This window comes from Canis lupus, chromosome 33 (assembly GCF_048164855.1).
Source record: "Canis lupus baileyi chromosome 33, mCanLup2.hap1, whole genome shotgun sequence".
NCBI classification, from domain to species: Eukaryota; Metazoa; Chordata; class Mammalia; order Carnivora; family Canidae; genus Canis; species Canis lupus.
The window spans coordinates 21,431,152-21,450,003 of NC_132870.1; the positions used below are offsets into that span (position 1 = coordinate 21,431,152).

An 18,852-nucleotide genomic window follows, 5' to 3' on the forward strand; every position below is an offset into this window, starting at 1 on the left:
ATATTTATTGAGCCCCTACAAAAGCCACTGTGATTCAGTAGTGGATAAAACAGAGCCCTTGTCTTTATGGAGCTTCTGTTCTAAAGGTGAGACAGATGATTTATCAGTGATTACGGCTTATACAATACTAGACTCAGTGCAGAAATGAGCTCTGGACTCAGAGAGTCAGGGAAGTATTTATTTAGGTGCATCTCAGTTGTCAAAGTCCCAATAGTTCATTATTGATCATTTGCTGCTTTTACATGAATTCTTTTTTTCGAATTTATTTTTTACTAAACTTCAATTAACATATAATATATCATTGGTTTCGGGGGTAGAATTTAGTGATTCATCAGTTGCATATAACACCCAGTGCTCATTCCATCAAGTGTGTTCCTTAGGCCTCTAGCTTTGGTTTTCTTTTTCAACATTTCTTTGGCTATTTGGGGTCTTTTCTGGTTCCATACAAATTGTAGGATTGTTTGTTCCATTTCTGTGAAAAATGCTGGTGTTATTTCAATAGAGATTGCATTGAATGTTTAGATTGCTTTGGGTAGCATAGACATTTTAACAATACTTGTTCTTCCAACCCTTGAACATGGAATGTTTTTCCATTTCTTTGTGTGTTCCTCAATTTCTTTCATAAGTGTTCTGTAGTTTTTAGAGTACAGATCCTTTACCCCCTTGGTTAGGTTTATTCCTAGGTATCTACAGCTTTAGGTGCAATTGTAAATGGGATTGATTCCTGGATTTCTCTTGTTTCTGGGTCATTGTTAATATATTGAAATGCAACAGATTTCTGTGTGTTGATTTTATATCCTGCAACTTTGCTGAATCCCTGTATCAGTTCTGTCAATTTTTTTGTGGAATCTTTTAGGTTTTTTTGTTTGTTTGTTTGTTTGTTTGTTTGTTTTTTACATAGAGTATCATGTATCTGTGAAGAGTGAAAGTTTTACTTATTCATTGCCAATCTGGATGCGCTTTATTTCTTTTTGTTGTCTGATTGCTGAGGCTAGGTCTTCCAGTACGATGCTGAGCAACAGTGGTGAGAGTGGACATCCGTGTCATGTTCCTGACCTTAAGGGAAAAGACCTCAGTTTTTCCCCATTGAAGATAATATTTGCTGGGTTTTTCGTATATGGTTTTTATGATGTTTAGGTATGTTCCCTCTTTCCCTATATGGTGGAGGTTTTTTTTTTTTTTTCAAGAAAGAATGCTGTATTTTGTCAAATGTTTTTTTCTGCATCAATCAACAGGATCATTTGGTTCTTATCCTTTCTTTTATTAATGTGACATATCACAGTGATTGGTTTGTGGGTGTTAAACTGCCTTTGCAGCCCAGGAATAAATCCCGCTTAGTTGTGGTGAATAAGCCTTTTAATGTACTATTGGATTCAGTTAGCTAGTATATTAGTGAGAATTTTTGCATCCATTTCATCAGGAATATTGGTCTGTAATTCTCCTTTTTAGAGGGGTCTTTGGTTTTGGGATCAAGGTAATGCTGGCCTTATAGAAGAAGTTGGAAAGCTTTCCTCCCATTTCTATTTTGGGAACAGTTTCAGAAGAATAGGGATTAATTCTTCTTTAAATGTTTGGTAGGATTCCCCTGGGAAGCTGTCTGGCCCCAGACTGTTGTTTGTTGGGAGATTTTTGATGACCGCTTCAATTTCTTTACTTGTTATGTGTCTGTTCAGCTTTTCTATTTTTTCCTGTTCCATTTTGGGAGTTTATATATTTTTTTGGAATACATCCATTTCTTCCAAATTGCCTGATTTTTTTGGTATCTAATTACTCATAATATTCTCTTATAATTGTATTTTTGTGGTTTTGATTGTGATTTCTCTGCCTTAATTCATGATTTTACTTATTTGATTCTTTCTCTCTTTTTTTTTTTTTTTTTGCTAAGTCTGGCTAGGGGTTTATCAATTTTGTTAATTCTTTAAAAGAAACAGTTCCTACTTTCAGTGATCTTTTCTGCTTTTTTTTTTTTTTTGTATATTTATTTACTGGAGTTCGATTTGCTAACATAAAGCATAACACCGAGTGCTCCTCCCATCAAGTGCCCCCCTCAGTGCCCATCACCCAGTCACCCCATCCCCCCACCCACCTACCCTTCCACTACCCCTTGTTTGTTTCTCAAAGTTAGCAGTCTCTCATGTTCCGAGACCCTCACTGATATTTCCCGCTCATTTTCTCTCCTTTCCCCTTTATTCCCTTTCACTATTTTTTGTATTCCCTGAATGAATGAAATCATATAATGTTTGTCCTTCTCTGATTGACTTACTTCACTCAGCATAATACCCTCCAGTTCCATCCACATTGAAGCAAATGGTGGGTATTCGTCGTTTCTACAGGCTGAGTAATATTCCATTGTATACATAGACCACATCATCTTTATCTATTCATCTTTCAATGGACACCAAAGCTCCTTCCACAGTTTGGCTATTGTGGATATTGCTGCTATAAACATTGGGGTGCAGGTGTCCTGCTGTTTCACTGCATCTGTATCTTTGGAGTAAATCCCCAACAGTGCAATTGCTGGGTTGTAGGGTAGCTCTATTTTTAACTCTTTGAGGAACCTCCACACAGTTTTCCAAAGTGGCTGCACCATTCACATTTCCACCAACAGTGAAGAGGATTCCCCTTTCTCCACATCCTTTCCAACATTTGTTGTTTCCTGTCTTGTTAATTTTCCCCATTCTCACTGGTGTGAGGTGGTATCTCATTGTGGTTTTGATTTGTATTTCCCTGATGGCAAGTGATGCGGAGCATTTTCTCATGTGCTTGTTGGCCATGTCTATGTCTTCCTCTGTGAAATTTCTGTTCATGTCTTTTGCCCATTTCATGATTGGATTGTTTGTTTCTTTGTTGTTGAGTTTAATAAGGTCTTTATAGATCTTGGATACTAGCCCTTTATCTGGTAGATCATTTGCAAATATCTTCTCCCATTCTGTAGGGTGTCTTTTAGTTTTGTTGACTGTTTCTTTTGCTGCGCAGAAGCTTTTTATCTTAAGTCCCAATATTTCACTTTTGCTTTTGTTTCCCTTGCCTTTATAGATGTATCTTGCAAAAAGTTACTGTGGCCAAGTTCAAAAAGGGTGTTGCCTGTGTTCTCCTCTAGGATTTTGATGGAGTCTTGTCTCACATTTAGATCTTTCATCCATTTTGAGTTTATCTTTGTGTATGGTGTAATAAGAATGGTCTAGTTTCATTCTTCTGCATGTGGTTGTCCAATTTTCCCAGCAACTTTTATTGAAGAAACTGTCATTTTTCCAGTGGGTAGTCTTTCCTGCTTTGTTGAATATTAGTTGACCATGTTGTTGAGGGGCCATTTCTGGATTCCCTACCATTGATCTATGAGTCTGTTTTAGTGCCAGTACCACACTGTCTTGATGACACAGCTTTGTAGTACAACTTGAAATCCAGCATTGTGATGCTCCCGGCTCTGGTTTTCTTTTTCAATATTCCCCTGGTTATTTGGGGTCTTTTCTGATTCCATACAAATCTTAAGATGACTTGTTCCAACTCTCTGAAGAAAGCACATGGTATTTTGATAGGGATTGCATCGAATGAGTAAATTGCCCTGAGTAGCATAGACATTTTCACAATATTAATTCTTCCAATCCAGGAGCATGGAATATTTTTCCATCTCTTTGTGTCTTCCTCAATTTCTTTCAGAAGTGTTCTGTAGTTTTCAGGGTATAGATCCTTTACCTTTTTGGTTAGGTTTATTCCTAGGTATCTTATGCTTTTGTGTGCAATTGTAAATGGGATTGACTCCTTAATTTCTCTTTCTTCAGTCTCATTGTTAGTGTATAGAAATGCAACTGATTTCTGTGCATTGATTTTGTATCCTACCACATTGCTGAATTGCTGTATGAGTTCTAGATATTTGGGGTGGAGTCTTTTGGGTTTTCTATGTACAGTATCATGTCATCTGTGAAGAGGGAGAGTTTGACTTCTTCTTTGCCAATTTGAATGCCTTTTATTTCTTTTTGTTGTCTGTTGAGGCTAGGACTTCTAGGACTATGTAGAATAGAAGTGGTGAGAGTGGACATCTCCGTAGTGTCCCTGATCTTAGGGAAAGGGTCCTAGTGTTTCCCCATTGAGAATGATATTTGCTGTGGGCTTTTCGTAGATGGTTTTTAAGATGCTGAGGAATGTTCCCTCTATCCCTACACTCTGAAGAGTTTTGATCAGGAATGGATGCTGTATTTTGTCAAGTGCTTTCTCTGCATCTATTGAGAGGATCATATGGTTTTTGTTTTTTCTCTTATTGACATGATCTATCACGTTGATTGTTTTATGAGTGTTGAACCAGCCTTGCATCCCTGGGATAAATCTCACTTGGTCATGGTGAATAATCTTCTTAATGTATTGTTGGATCCTATTGGCTAGTATCTTGTTGAGAATTTTTGCATCTGTGTTCATCAGGGATATTGGTCTATAATTCTTCTTTTTGGTGGGGTCTTTGTCTGGTTTTGGAATTAAGGTGATGGATGTTGATCTCATAAAATGAGTTTGGAAGTATTCCATCCCTTTCTATCTTTGGAACAGTTTTAGTAGAATAGGTATTGTTTTTAAATGTTTTATAGAATTCCCCAGGGAAGACATCTGGCCCTGGACTTTGTGTTTTAGGAGGTTTTTGATGACTGCTTCAATTTCCTCCCTGGTTATTGGCCTATTCAAGTTTTCTATTTCTTCCTGTTCCAGTTTTAGTAGTTTGTGGTTTTCCAGAAATGTGTCCATTTCTTCTAGATTGCCTAATTTATTGGTGTATAGCTGCTCATAATATGTGTTGAAAATCATTTTTATTTCCTTGATATTGGTTGTGATCTCTCTTTTTTCATTCGTGATTTTATTAATTTGAGTCTTTTCTATTTCTAGTAAGGGTGGCTAATGTTTTGTCTATCTTATTAATTCTTTCAAAGAACCAACTCCTGGCTTTGTTGATCTGTTCTACAGGTTTTCTGGTCTCTATTTCATTGAGTTCTGCTCAAACTGTTATTAACTCTCTTCTTCTGCTTGGTGTAGGTTTTAAATAAAAAACCTCTCCTTTCTCCTGTTCCTTTAGGTGTGAGGTTAGCTTGTGTATTTGAGTTTTTTCCAATTTTTTGAGGGATGTTTGTATTGCAATATATTTCCCTCTTAGGACTGCTTTTGATGTATCCCAAAGATTTTGAATGGTTGTATCTTCATTTTCCTTAGCTTCCATGAATCTTTTTAATTCTTCTCTAATTTCCTGGTTGACCCATTCATCTTTTAGCAAGATGCTCTTTAACCTCCACATGTTTGAGTTTCTTCCAAATTTATTCTTGTGATTGAGTTCTAGTTTCAAAGCGTTGTGGTCTGAAAATATGCAGTGGACAATCTCAATTTTTTGGTATAAGTTGAGACCTGATTTGTGACCCAGTATGTGGTCTATTCTGGAGAAAGTTCCATGTGCACTTGAGAAGAATGTGTATTCAGTTGCATTCGGATGTAAAGTTCTGTATATATTTGTGAAGTCCATCTGGTCCAGTGTATCATTTAAAGCTCTTGTTTCTTTGGAAATGTTGTGCTTAGAAATCTGCCATTTGCAGAAAGTGCTGTGTTGAAGTCTCCAAGTATTAGTGTATTATTATCTAAGTATGTCTTTACTTTGGTTATTAATTGATTGATATACTTGGCAGCTCCCACATTTGGGGCATAAATATTCATTATTGTTAGGTTCTCTTGTTGGATAGACCCCTTAAATATTATATAGGGTCCCTCTTCATCTCTCACTACAGTCTTTGGTATAAACTTTAATTTATCTGATTGAGGATTGCTACCCTAGCTTTCTTTTGAGGACTATTTGAATGGTAAATGGTTCTCCAACCTTTCATTTTCAGGCTGGAGGTGTCCTTAGGTCTAAAATGAGTCTCTTGTAGACAGCATATAGGGGTCTTCCTTTTTTATCCAGTCTGAAACCCTGTGTCTTTTGATGGGATCATTTAGCCCATTCACGTTCAGAGTTACTATTGAAAGATATGAATTTATTCATTGTAATACCTATTCAATCCCTGTATTGTGGATTATTTCTTTGGGCTTCCTCTTTCTTTTACAGGGTCCCCCTTAATATTTCTTGCCGAGCTGGTTTGGTGGTCACATATTCTTTCAGTTTTTGCCCATCTTGGAAGTTCTTTATCTCTCCTTCTATTCTGAATGAGAGCCTTGCTGGATAAAGTATTCTTGGATACATGTTTTTCTCATTTAGGACCCTGAATATATCCTGCCAGACCTTTCTGGCCTGCCAGGTCTCTGTGGAGAGATCTGCTGTGAATCTAATATTTCTCCCCATATAAATTATAGATATCTAGTCTATTGCTGCTTTAAGGATTTTCTCTTTATCTTTGGAATTTGCAAGTTTCACTATTAAATGTTGAGGTGTTGAATGGTATTTATTGATTTTAGGTTGGGGGGGGGAACCTCTCTATCTCCTGGATCTGAATACCTGTTTCCCTCCCCACATTAGGGAAGTGCTCAGCTATGATTTGTTCAAATATCCTTTCTGGGCCTCTGGCCCTCTCAGTGCTCTCTGGAACCCCAATTATACATAGATTTTTCCTTCTGAGGAAAATCATTTATTTCCCTTAATCTTTCCTCATGGCCTTTTAATTGTTTTTCTCTTTTTTCCTCAGCTCCCTTCCTTGCCATCAACTTGTCTTTTTTTTTTTTTTAAGATTTTATTTATTTATTCATGAGAGACAGACAGAGAGGGAGAGACAGACAGACAGAGGGAGAAGCAGGCTCCATGCAGGGAGCCTGATGTGGGACTCGATTCCGGGTCTCCAGATCACACCCTGGGCTGAAGGCGGTGCTAAACTGCTGAGCCACCGAGCTGCCCCCTCAATTTCTCTTATGTCACTCACTCTTTCTTCTGCCTCATTCACTCTCATCGTTAGGACCTCCAGTTTGGATTGCATCTCATTTAATTGATTTTTAATTTTGGCCTAATTAGATATAAATTCTGCTGTCATGAAGTCTCTTGATTTCTTTATGCTTTTTTCCAGAGCGACCAGTAGCTTTACCTTTGTGCTTCTGAATTGACTTAATGACACTGAATTGTAATCCAAATTCTGTAACTCTGTGGCAGAGAGTACTGTTTCTGTTTCTGATTCTTTCTTTAGTGGTAAGTTCTCTTTCTAGTAATTTTATCCAGTGCAGAGTGGCTGTATGAGCAGGCTGAGTCAAGAATATCAACCAGGACCTAAGTAAATTTTACCCTAGATGATTCAACAAGGTTAGAGACCAGAAATTGGTAACAAAGATCAGAATGATATAAAAGAAAAAGACCACTAAAGTGAAAAACAAATTTTAAAACAAAGTAGTAAAAAATAAAAGGCCAGGAATCCCAAAGAAGAAGAGAAAAAAAAAAATAACAAGAAAAAAGAAAAGAAGAAGAAAAAAGAGTGGGGGTGCCTGGGAGATGGTGGTGGTGATGAAGTTGTAGTGGAGGGAGAATGTAGTCTACCTGAGGGGTTCTAGAGGGTGATCCTCTTGTTTCTGAGTATATTAAGTTCTGTAGGTTAGAAGATGCTCAGTTCCAAATTTATATAAACCGTAAATACTTATAGAGGGCCCCAACATAGACCATTAAAACATAAATGAGATAAAAGAAGGGGGCAGAATGGGAATGAGGAATCTCACAGAATGAACCAGCATGGTATATCACTTGGTCCCAGGTGCATACTGGTCATGTTTTAGAATGTATTAACTTCCGCCATTGTAGAACAAAATGAGGCAGAGAAAACAAAAAAACAAAACAAAAAAAACCCGTATCTTGTATATCTCCCCAAATTAAGCTGAGTATGTTGAAGGGAATCTAGAAGTGGAAAATATATCTAGGACCTGTAATTGTAGAAATATGAAAGTCAAAATGGAAGAATCTTAAAAATGAAGAGGTAGTAAAATATTGTAGGTAAGGTGGGAAAGGAGAAAAAAATTGGAAATTTACAGTCTGATATAAAAATGAGTTGTACTGGAAAAAGGAAGAAAAAAAACAGGAGGGGTACCCTCTATTTCTATATACCGTAAATCCCTCGACTTCCCCTGGAGCTTTCCAGTGCTCCTTGGTCAAGAACTTGCTCTTCCCCTGTCCTTCCAGCTGGTCTTCTGGGGGAGGGGCCTGCTGTGCTGATTCTCAGGTGTGTGCGCCTGGGGGAGCTGCCCCGCCCCCTGCCTGGTGCACGGCTCAGTGGGAACTGTTTACCGTGAGGCCCTGTTCCCTGGCACCCCGCTCCATCCAGGCAGAGGGTGACACCAGGAGGAACTACCCCACTGGCAGCGGCCAGCTCTCCAGCCCTGGAGTCAGCTCCCCCAGTAACTACCGCAGTCTCCTAGTCTGCACTGGCCCGGGTGCTCTGGGGGCAGGGGGTGCTGATCTGCACAGCTCAAGGGCGCCTGGTGACAGGAGGGTCCTCTCTGTCCTGTGCCCTCCCCACCTCTGCCTGTCCTGGGGGGAGCGCAGGATCCCGGCTGTGTCCCCTGGCGCCCTGGGATCTGGAGCCTGTGCTGCTGGAATCAGTTTCCAGGCCTGCAGCTCCCGAAGGCAGCAGGGCGCAGCCCCCTCTGCGCGGAGCCCCCGCCTGACCCACTGGCTTCTCCCCGAGGCCCCGCTGGGCTCGCTTCAGCCCTTTACCGAGCTCGGCCTGTGGTGTGTGGAGCGCTCTCCCCCGGGTGCACTTCCTCTCCTAGTGACCCCGGTAGACTGGAGGCCCCACTGCCCCTCCTGCAACCCTGCCTAGTTTCTCTGCTGAGCACTTGCCCTCTGGGAAGAATCCAGTGCAGATTTTTAAAGTTCCCACTTCTCCAGGGCTGGGCTTTCCTGTCTGGAGGCTCTCCCCACCTGGTTTTAGCCCGGCTCCTTGTGGGAGCGAGGGGCCCTCCCCTACTTGATTCTTTTTTATTTTTTCCGCTTCCCTACCTTGTTAGAAGCAAAAATCCTTCTCTCTGTAGCATTCTAGCTGTTCTCTAAATCTCAGGTCGAATTCGTAGGTTTTCAGGATGATTTGAAAGTTATCTAGATAAGTTGATGGGGCTGGGCGAGTTGGGGACCCTACTCCTCCACCATCTTCTCCAACAACTTTCTTCTGTTATTTAAAAAATTTCTATATTATTGATTTCTGCTCTAATCTTTACTGATTTCCTCTTCTCCTGCTGGATTTAAGGTTTATTTGCTATTCTTTTTTCAGCTCCCTTAGATGTAAAGTTGGTTGTGTATGTGAGATTTTTCTTGTTTCCTCAAGAAGACCTGTATTAATATATACTTCTCTCTAAGGACAACCTTTATTGCATCCCAAGGGCTTTAAGCTGTCTTGTCATTTTCATTTGCTTCCATATATTTTTAAAATTCTTCTTTAGTTTTCTGGTTGACTCATTCATTCCTAGTTAGATGTTCTTTAACCTCCATATATTTGTGGCCCTTCCAAATTTCTTCTTGTGGATGACTTCAAGTTTCATAGTATTGTGGTCTGAAAATGAGTATAGTATGATCTCAGTCTTTTTTACTGGCTGAGACCTGATTTGTGACCTAGTATGTGATTTGTTTTGGAGCTTGTTCCATGTGCACTTGAAAAAAAAAGTGTATTCTGCTGCTTTAGAATAAAATGCTCTGAATATGTATTTTAAGTCCATCTGGTCCAGTGTCTTTCAAAGCCCTTGTTTCCTTATTGATCTTCTGTTTAGATGATCTGTCCATTGCTGTGAGTGGGTTTAAAGTCCCCAATATTATTGTATTATTACCAATGAGTTTCTTTAGTTTTGTTATTAATTGGTTTATATATTTGGCTCCTCCCAAGTTATGGGCATAAATATTTACAATTGTTAGATCTTCTTGTTGGATAGACCCCTTTCGTGTGATACAGTGTCCTTATTTATTTCGTATTACAGTCTTTGGTTTAAAATCTAGTTTGTCTGATGCACATGGCCACTTCAGCTTTCTTTTGATGTCCATTAACATGATAAGCCTTGGAGATGTCTTTGGGTCTAAAATGAGTCACTTCTAATCTGGAGGTGTCCTTGGGTTTAAAATGGATCTTTGTAAGAAGCATATTGATGAATCTTGCTTTTTTATCCATTCTGATACTCTATGTCTTTTGATTGGAGCATTTAGCCCATTTACATTCAGAGTAATTATTGAAAGATATGAATTTAGTGCCATAGTATTACCTGTAGTGTTTCTGTTCCTATAGATTTTCTCTGTTCCTTTCTGGTCTTTGTTAGTTTTGGGTTCTTCTATGCTCAAAGGATTCCCTTTCATATTTCTTGCAGGGCTGGTTTAGTGTTCATATATTCCTTATTTTATACTTGTCCTGGAAACTTTTTATCTCTTTCTATTCTGAATGACAGCCTTCCTGGATAAAGTATTCTTGGCTGCATATTTTTTTCCCATTTAGCACATTGAATATATCATGCTACTCTCTTCTGACCAGCCAGGTCTCTGTGGATAGGTTTGCTGCCAGCCTTATGTGTCTACCTTTGTAGGGTAAGGACCTCTTATCCCAAGCTGCTTTCAGGATTTTCTCTTTATCTTTGTAATTTTCAAGCTTCAGTATGCTAAGTCAAGATGTTTGCCTATTTTTGTTGATTTTTGAGGGGGATTCTCTGGACCTATTGGACTTTATATGTCATGGTGTTGACCTGTTTTTATTAATTTTGAGGGAGTTCTCCATGCCTCTTGGATTTGAATGCCTGTTTCATTCTCCAGGTTAGGGAAATTGTCAGCTATAATTCGTTCAAATAAACCTTCTGACCCTTTTTCCCTGCTCCTCATCTTCTGAGACTCCTATGATAAAGGATATTATTTCACTTTATGGAATCGCTAAGTTCCCTAAGTCTGCCTTTGTGACCTAATAGGTTTCCTTCCCTTTTCTTTTCAGCTTCCTTATTTTGCAGCATTTTATCTCCTATATCACTGATTGATCATCTGCCTTGTTCATCCTTATTTTTATGACCTCCAACTAGGATTGCATCTTGGTAATAGCATTTTTAATTTTGGCCTGACTAGATTTTAGTTCTTTTATTTCACTAGTAAGGGTTTCTCCAGTGTCTTCCATGCTTTTTCCAAGGCCAGGTAGTATCTTAATAATTATTGTTTTAAATTCTAGTTCAAACATTTTATTTATATTTGTAATGATTAAATCCCTGGCTGTGAGTACTACCTTCTGTTCTTTATTCATCTTGTCTCTTTGTCCAGAAAAGAAGAAAGAAAAAGAAAAAGAAAAAAAGAACAACAAAAGCAGCAGCAGCACCACCAATAACAACAAACTCTTTAGGAAGTGTTTCGGGTATATGCTTTGTACACTCTGCTCTTGTGTTTTGGCTGCTCTTTCCCCCAGTCTATCCTCTACAGAGTTCTTCCTTGCTTGTAGTGGGGAATGTTTGGTCCTTTAACTAGGTGTGCTTTGATTTAGCCTGGAAAAGAAAAAAATAAAGCCTGATACAATATAAGAGAAAAGTTAAAGGAATAAAAATACAAATATGAAAAAAAAAAACTATAAGCCTGATTCCAAAAAATAAGAAAGAAGGAAAAAGGAGGAAGGAAAAAAGAAAAAAAAAGAAAAATGAGAAGCCTAATCTAAAAAATCTGAGAAGGAAACAAACAAGCCAACAAATAAATAATTATAAGCCTGTTACCAAAAAAAAAAATAAAGAGAAAAAAAGGGGAAAATATATGAAATAAAAGATAAAAAATAAGAAATAAAAGAAAAGAATTAAATTTTTAAAATTATAGATAAAAAACGCAAGCCTGGTCTTATTTCCACTGGAAGCTGATGTTTTGGAGCATTCTTTATTTGGTAGAATTGGTACATTTGGGGAGGCCTGTGTTGGTCTTCTAAGGGAGAGGCCTCCTGGGATGGCTCACAAACCAAGATGCCTCTTCCAGGGACAAGGCAGTGGGGTGTAGTATAAAGGACTCCAGCTTCCACGAGAGGTGCTGTGTTTCTCTCTGAAATCTGACTGTGCTGGTGGGTGGGAGGTAGGGGTATGTGTGGAGGAGGGATATCCCATCACCCTACCCTTTGCCTCAGGGAGCAGAACTCCTGGCCACCCTGTTCAGAAGGCTCTCTCAGAAAACCTGTGTCCCGGGCTTTCATCAGTTCCCTGCCTTTAACCTGTCTTCCCTGGGTGTGTCCAGTGCCACAGATCTCCTGTGTTTTATGTCTGGCCAGTAGCTGAGATTCATAACTCCAAGTTTTAAAGGGCCTGGCAAGACGTGGGCTCACTCCTCTCCTCTGGAGGAGAGTCTTGTGGCATGCCTGACACTGTCCTGTCCCAGAAAGCAATCCCCAGTTCTGTGGAGGCTAGAGTTTATTGTGAGGCACAGTGAAAAGCTACAATCAGTTCTGCTGTCTGTGAGCAACTCAGGCCCCTAGTCTGTTCTGTCCTAGAAAAACAGTCACAGAAACTTGAATCTATTGTGGCAGACAGCAAAAAGTAGCAGCCAGGTTATCTGCAATCTGCCCAGGTCTCTGCTCTCTGCTCAGTTCTGTCCCAGAAAAGCAGCTGCTCAGTGTGTGCACATGGATTAAGCCTGTTGTGGCTCACAATGAAAAGTTGTTAAGAGGTTTTCTGCCTTCTGTATACACCTCTGTTCCTGCTGTTGAGCTCTTCTCAATGGCTCCCAGCTGGTCTTTTGTCCTTGGAGAGGCAAAATATGCTTTTCCAAATGCACTCAGGGAAGGGGAGCTATCTCTCCTTGTGTGACCCAGAGGAGCTCCTCACTGGGGCTTATTGTGCCATCGTTTACCCACTACGCTCACTCTCTCCTGCTGTGTCTCTCTCCCTGACTTTGCTCAGTGAAAGGTTTCCCTCCCATTCATGTCCCTGTGTCTTTCCTCTCCCCCAGTTCACGGCACTGACCCTCATATATGTCATGTTCTCTCCCTCCAACCATGCAGATTGCTTTCTTAATCCTCAGATCATATTCCTAGTTGTTCAAAATAGTTGGATGTTGATCTAGCTGTGTTTGAGAGAGGAGGCAAACTCAAGTTCCCCCTACTACTCCATCATCTCCTACAGGAATTCTTGATTCTATAAGCCAATATAATATTTTTTTGTGACTTTTCAGGCCTCTCTTTAATTTTTCCTCTAATGGGGTTGGGGCAGAAGTTTGAGATCCATGGTCATCTTCCCATATGTCAATCCTCCTCTGCCAGCCAAATTATTCTAATTTTCAAAAATTATTTTTCCAGGAGAGATGTTTCTATATTTAAAGATAGATCTTCCTTTGCAATACAAGACTACTTGAAAGGATTTTCCGGAAGCTCTTTTATCTCCTTTGGTCTTCATTCATTCCACACATATTTTATTTTGCATGAACTTTGTGCCAAATCCTTTTCTAGGCCCTAGGAATCTATGGTAAACTTGATGAATAAGGTCCTTGATCACAAGAAACATTCATTCTAGTGGAGAGAGAGGACAGCAGGGAGGCACTGAACAAGTTAATATATACATCAATAATTTTGTGTAGAGAGAAGTGCTATAAAGCTGGGTATTGAGGTAGCACTTGAGGGTGAAGTGTTTGGATAAGGTGTCAGGGAAGGCTTCTTTGAAGAGATAATAATTGAACTGCTGACTGACAGGAAGGAGGCAGCTTTGCAGAGTTCTGGGGGGAATAGTAGTCTAGGCAGAAAGTTTTCCCTTGATATTTGGTTACTTTAGTTTTCTATTTCTTGAGTCAACTTTAAAAATTTATGTTTTCTCAGAAAATCATTTATTCATCAAGAATTACAAACATATTTGCCTAAAAATTTACTTAGCATTTTCTTGTAATGAAAAGAAAATGTCTGTCTTTGGTTAGTCCTTTTCTCACTCTTAATCCTGTTTGTATTTTCTTCTCTTGATTTGTTTTGCTCAAGGTTGCTGAGAGTGATGTGGGCCCTGGTAAAAATTGCTTTTTAGACTCTCTAGAGATAATAAACTGTTTTGATATCTTTGCATGGGATCTGTATTTATATTTTACATAATCAGGCCTGAGGCTCTGGTAATTTATGCCCACTTCCTTCTCTTTTATCAGCCAGATCTCGTCAGTTTTTTCTCCTAATATGTAGGACCACTTTATAAAATGGAGGCAGGGAGGAGTATGTGTAGAACTCCTGTGATCCACTTGGGTATCTCCTAATATTCTATTGTACAATTGTAACTGTGAACAGACATTGCAGCAACCATTGCTCAGGAATACAATGATTTCCAAGTGCTCAGATCCTTCATGGATAATGATGGGCCCAGCACCAGGTAACTCACTAAGACTTGCTAAGATGATAACTAAAGGAGAAGGACATTTAGAATGGATCAAGAAGAGGGAGATAGTGAGTGGTAGTTGTAGTCCTGAGATGAACTGAAGCAATGGAACCTCTGGTCATCCAGTTAGCGTCTGTTTTCTTAATTCTCTTCAGGAAGAAGGACATGGGAACCACGGACAAGCTGCTTCTGATCATGCAAGAAGAAATGGATATGGTGCAAGGGGCAGACTACGGTGGCTATGAAGTGAATTCTTGGGTCTCCTCAAGAGATTTCCCTGCTGTGGGGAGCATAGTAGATGGAAGGCCTCCAGTTGCCACCCCAACAAATGCTGACACTATACTGCCCTCTAGGATTCTATGTAATGCTGTGCTGCTGCTGCTGCTTATGTCTCTGTCTTCAACAAAGATTCCGTTTCTCAGAGTTACAGGGAAAAATACCCATGGCTTAGCCAAGGTGTTAATTCAAACTCAACTTAAGTCAGGGGGTTCTTTAAACTCTACAGAGTAGCATTATAATGAGCAAGGCCCATAACCCTAAAGACTCTGGAGGAAGAAGCTTATAAACAACTTAGAGAGAACTCCTTCAAAGTATAGCCAACTACTACCGAAAAAAGACATCCACAACCTGACTTAGTTAGAAATCCAAAATTAATAAAAAGTTTATACAACAGAATAACAACACCAAAAAGTTTTGGTGGCTCTATAATGTGGGTTCTAAATTAACATCTGCTGAGATGCACCAGATGGCAAACTTTTATGGACTTACTCAATCCTAGGGCTCAAGGTATTGTTATACCTATGGATTTTACTGAATTTAAACAAGGTATCATATTGATTGGAATATCACTAAATTGACATAAAACACCCCCTATACTCTTAGGGGTATTGCCAAATATAAAACAGAGGGAAGTTAAGTAGTTTTCATTTCAACCATCAGAATTATTGCCTTGTGTAAATTTCCTATGGTTAAATAGCTCCTTGTCTTAAAATATCTCCTGGCCATGGAGAAATTGGGCATGGATGCTCTGGCCAGCAAGTAATAAATTAAATTAAATCTTTGGCATTTATAATTGCCCTGAGAGAATAACCTCTTGTCTCTAATTGAAGTACTTAATATGGCATAATATAAATTATAACAGGGCTTTTAAGGATTGAAACCCATTATAAAAGATCTATGTAGAGGAAGGATGATTATTCCCACAGTTTCTCCATTTAACAGCCCCATTTAGCCTACTCTCAAACATGGCAAGAATGAATGGCTTTTCGTGGTGGATTACCACAGTTTGAATGCTGTGGGCATACGCATTAAGGCCCCTGAACCAATATCATTGAAATGAAAGACTACATGCAATTAGTAACTGGAAAATATTTTGGTATTATAGATTTGACTAGGGCATTCTATTCTGTGCCTATTTTAACAGTCTTTTTTAAAAAAAAGATGCTCTTTATTTATTTGAGAGAGAGAGTGAGCATGAGTGGAAGGGAGGGACAGGGGCAGAGGAAAAGCAGACTTCCCACTAAGCAGGGAGCCTGACTCCAGGTTGGATCCTAGGACCCGAGATCATGACCTGAGAGGAAGGCAGACACTTAAAGTACTGAGCCACCCAGGCACCCCTCAACAGCCTTTTAGTTGTGGTTTACTTTTACCTTTGAAGGTACACAATATCCCTTTACTAGCCTTGAGCTGTCTATTCATGTGATGCTTTGACAACCCTGCCATTGCACAAAATCCCTACAGGCTAACTCTCTAATTGCCATTAGAGTGACAATTGCTGGCCATGTACTAGGTTCTTTTGTAACAGAAATTTTTACAGGCCCTGAGTCTAGGACCTTCCATACCCAATTGCCTTTTAAGCATGTGTCATGGAAGCAGTACCCTCTACAAGCATGGCATCACCTTTAAATCCTCCTTGCTAAAATGAAAATAAGGATTCTACAGGATAAAACCAGATCTCTGGCATATGCCACCTGCAAGAGGGGGTGGCCTTCTATCCTTAGTCCCTTGTCAGATGCCATGGTGCTGGAAGAAGTCACCCATCTCCTGAATCCATTAGCTATATGGGGAGCTGCTTGGGATCAACTGAATGAACAGCAAAAAAGAGTTTGTTTATTTTGCAGATGGCTGTGCCACCATCATACATATGGGCCTCCAAGGAAAGTTGTTGATTTTCATCTCTTACCCTGAGCGTCCCTAGTGGGGGGTGGGACTCAAGGGTCAGCACAATTGGCTGAACTTCAGGTAGTCATTCTTGTAATAGGGAATGTCCTGGGCAGCAGTTGGCTCCATATGCACTTTCTTACAAATTTGCACACTACGGTCAAAGATGACTATCTGGCTCAACTGATGGCAACAGCAATTCCTTATCCAGGATTGCCCCCTCTGAGGAAAAGGAGTGTGAGAATTTCCTGCCTCACAGATAAGCAAAAATATAAATCAAGACCACATATAGATATATACATGCTAAAGCCATAATGAAGAACTTATCCAGACATTCCTTATCAGCTTCAGATTTACAGACATTATTGATAGTGACTAAATCACTGATTTCTCTTCTAAAACATGCAAAATTAGACTTTTGAAGAAGGCAGTCAGTAGAATTTTTACCTCTCTTTCTAGCCTCAGGCTTGTTGGCCATGTACAGAATCCTTTCCATAATGACTTAGGTTCAAATTCAACTAGATTAAACAAACAGAAACCCTATGGAACTCTCACCCTAGCCTTAGCTTTTAACCCAAATAAAAGGCAGAGATAGTCACCTCAACTTGCTCTCTTGTGTCATTTTTTGGACCTGGTTGAGAATCTGTTCTCTTCCCACCAGAAAACCTCATTATATGAGTAATAAAATTTTTCAGTTCTCTTGGTGTGTGTGTGGTGGCATCATTAGTCTTGACATTTTACCTATTAATTAAAATATGGACAAAAATAACCAGTTACAATTTGGCTACTTTTCCATTTTTAGTCAAAAAAATTTTTTTTTAGATTTTATTTATTTATTCATGAGAGACACACAGAGGGAGAGGCAGAGACATAGGCAGAGGGAGAAGCAGGCTCCCTGCAGTGTGCCTGATGTGAGACTTGATCCCGGGACCCCAGGATCACAACCTGAGCCAAAGGCAGATGTTCAGCCACTGAGCTACCCAGGCATCCCAAAATTTTAATTTTTGTATAGGTTGCTGCCTTCATTGCTAGTTAATATCTGAAGGGAAGAGTGACATTTTGAAATACGTGTATACCTATAATACTATCACAAGTAAAATAATGAACATATCTGTGATGCTCCAGAATTTCCTCTTGCTCCTTTGTTAATCTGTCCCTCTGGCCCCTCTCCATCCTTCTGCCTATCCTCAATCAACCACTGATATGTTTTGTCACTATAGATATATTTGCATCTCATAGAATTGGAATTTTGAGATTCATTTATGTTCCAATGATCAGTAGTTCATTCCTTTTTTATTGTGGTGTATTGTTCTACTGGATGACTATATCATCCATTTATTTCATTAATGGACACTTTGGTTGTTACTATTGTTTGATTATTATAAATATACTACTATGAATATTTGTGTACAAGATTATTAAAGGACATGCTTTCCTGTTCCTTGGGGAAATATCTAGGAATAGAATGGCTATGTCATATGGTAGGTTTATATTTATTTTTTTTATAAGGGAACAGCTATTTATTTTTTAAGGTTTTATTTTAATTCCAGTTGGTTAACATACAATGTTATATTAGTTTCAGATTTACAATATAGTGACTCAGCAATTGCATACATTACCCTGTGCTCATCGTGACAAGAGTGTTCCTTATTCCCTATAGCCTATTTAGCAACTGTCCCCAATCCCTGCTGGAAGCCATCAGTTTATTCTCTATAATTAAGAATCTGTTTCTTGATTTCTTCTCTCTCTCTTATTTTTTCCATTTGTTTGTTTGTTTTGTTTCTTAAATTCTATATATGAGTGAAATCATGTGGTATTTGTCTTTCTTTGACTGACTTATTTCACTTAGTATTATACTTTCTAGCTCCATCCATGTTGTTGCAAATGGCAAGATTTCATTCTTTTTTAATGACTGAATAATATTCCACTGTGTATATATACCACATTACCTTTATCCATTTATCAATCAGTGGACATTTGGGCTGCTTCCATATCTTGGCTATTGTAAATAATGCTGCTATAAACATAAAGGTGCATGTATCCTCTTGAATTAATGTTCTTGTATTTAGGTAAATACCTAGTAGTGTGATTACTGTATCACAGGGTAGTTCTATTTTTAACTTTACGAGGAACAACTTTACTGTTTCCCACAGTGGCTACACCAGTTTGCATTCCCACTAGCAGTCCACAAGAGTTCTTTTTTCTCCACATCCTTGCCAACACCTGTTGTTCCTTGTGTTGTTGATTTTAGCCATTCTGACAGGAGTAAGATGATATCTTATTGTTGTTTTGATTTGCATTTGATGAGTGATGCTGAGCATCTTTTCATGTGCCTGTTGGCCATCTGTATGCCTTCTTTGGAAAAACTATTCCAAAACATACAAGAAGAAGAAAAACTTCTAACTTCATTCTATGAGGCCAGTATCACCCTGACACCAAAACCAGACA

The 18,852-nt window shown here is 39.1% G+C and overlaps 1 long non-coding RNA gene across 4 annotated transcripts in view; it reads left to right on the forward strand.

Annotated features, from left to right (window-relative positions):
* The window catches only part of LOC140623971 (uncharacterized), a 121,756-nt gene extending 104,748 nt beyond the window's left edge, over positions 1-17,008 (forward strand). For all 4 annotated transcript variants that reach the window (XR_012023541.1, XR_012023537.1, XR_012023538.1 and 1 more), the window contains one exon: positions 14,400-17,008. This is a non-coding gene — a long non-coding RNA (uncharacterized lncRNA). The remainder of the gene's footprint in view (positions 1-14,399) is intronic.
* Positions 17,009-18,852: the final 1,844 nt, after the last annotated feature.